The sequence below is a fragment of the Tenrec ecaudatus genome, chromosome 15, assembly GCF_050624435.1.
Source record: "Tenrec ecaudatus isolate mTenEca1 chromosome 15, mTenEca1.hap1, whole genome shotgun sequence".
Classification (NCBI taxonomy): Eukaryota; Metazoa; Chordata; class Mammalia; order Afrosoricida; family Tenrecidae; genus Tenrec; species Tenrec ecaudatus.
In genome coordinates this window covers 72,670,681-72,672,384 of record NC_134544.1, presented here as the reverse complement: position 1 = coordinate 72,672,384, position 1,704 = coordinate 72,670,681, and the positions used below count along the sequence as shown (strand labels likewise).

The 1,704-nt window shown below is 35.8% G+C and overlaps 1 non-coding gene across 1 annotated transcript; it reads right to left on the bottom strand.

The window, feature by feature from the left end:
• Positions 1-976: 976 nt before the first annotated feature.
• LOC142428421 (U1 spliceosomal RNA) lies at positions 977-1,140 on the bottom strand. Its single transcript, XR_012780325.1, has one exon. It is a non-coding gene; the product is annotated as a U1 spliceosomal RNA (small nuclear RNA).
• Between the last annotated feature and the right edge of the window lie 564 nt (positions 1,141-1,704).

Genomic DNA, 1,704 nt, shown 5'->3' with positions numbered 1-1,704 from the left:
CTCCACCATCCCCTTCCCCTCCTGGTATGGCTACTCTCATTATTGGTCCTCAGGGATTTATAGATGAAGGCTTTTGATGTTCATTAATGTATTTTTAGTAGCTCCCAGTTCTTTATTTTGTCTTCTATAATGTGAATATTTTTATTATGGCCATAGTGTGTTTATATCTTGTATAACTGCCCTCAAATTTGTCCCTACATTTTTATTGTCTGGCTGTATGATCTAGGGTTTATATGTAGGTATTGGATTTATCATGCGTTCATTTTTGTATGTGGCATGAGGTATGGACTTTATTCCATTCTTTTGCAGGTGGAAATCCAATTTTTCCAACATCATTTGTTGAAAAGGATATCTCCTCTCCACTTAATGTGTTTTAGTCCTTTATCAAAGATTAGGTTGTCTATACGTACCTGGTTGTATATCTAGGTTATCAATTCTAATCCACTGCTATTCATATATACCATTGTACCAGGTTGCTTTAAGTGTCATGACTATATAACACGTTATTAAAGTTTTGTTTGACTTTTAAATAGTGTTTTATTTATCCTGTGTTTCTTTCCTTTCTATATTAACCTTACTGATTTCATAGGCTGATATTTATTCCCCAGGGATACAGTGGCAGAAAACCACATCAAACACCTTGAAAGAAGCCTGAGTAGGATACTTTGCTGAAAGTTCCACCAGCAATGCAAGTGGAGGGCACAATAGTTTTGGGGCTTATTGGTCAATCTAAAATCTAGTAAGAATCGTTTAAAGAGCTGTTTCCAATGACAATAGCAGTAGGACTCTGAGAATGAAGAACATTTTGTATCTTTGACCAATGTTACTTCGTAATTCAGGAATAAAACATATAACTTTAAAAATAAAGATACTAGATCTTTCTAATGATGTGTTTCTTCTAAACGCAGTCCATGCAGATAATGCTAATACAGAGATCATGTATCTGAACTTTTTTTTCTTTTCTTTTTTTTAATAACAGGGGAGAGCATGATCGCAGTCCCCCACTACCACAAATTATGCAGTCGAGTTTCCCACATTTGGGGAAATCGCAAGGGTCAGCACATCCGGAGTGTAATGGATAAGCCTCGCCCTGGGAAAACCACCTTCGTGCTCATGGTATCTCCCCTGCCAGGTAAGTATTCATGTATCTGAAAATTATCTAAACTCTTTGTCAAGATAGAATTTATTATTCTAATTTGCTGTTGTTGGTCTTAACCAAAAACCCACACAGCATGTCATTTTCAATACATCTGAATGTTTTTTCTATGTCCCATGTAACTTGGACTACGGTGAATTATAAATCCTTGTGCCTAAAGATGGTTTCTAGTTTGAAACAAACTAAATAATACATACCTAAAAACACCCATATGTGCTTAAGTTTTACTTTTTCTCCTTTTATAATCACTCAGTCATGTTTTGATTTTATGAATAAGAAATATGGGGATATTCAAAGGTGAATTTTCTGTTAACTCTTTTGATTAAGCAATCAGGGAGGGGGAGGTGGTAGGAGGCTGATACCTGTAGTTTTTTTTTTTAAGTACAACATAAGCCCGCTGAGGTAAGAATAAAAAAATTTTTTTAAAAGCAAAAGTGGCATAGGGGAAAAAGCTACTGTATACAAACATTTTTGAGGCAAAGACTGTGTAGTATGGTAGAGACCAGACCAAAACCAGGCATGCACATGGTAGACCATGGTGGAGGAGG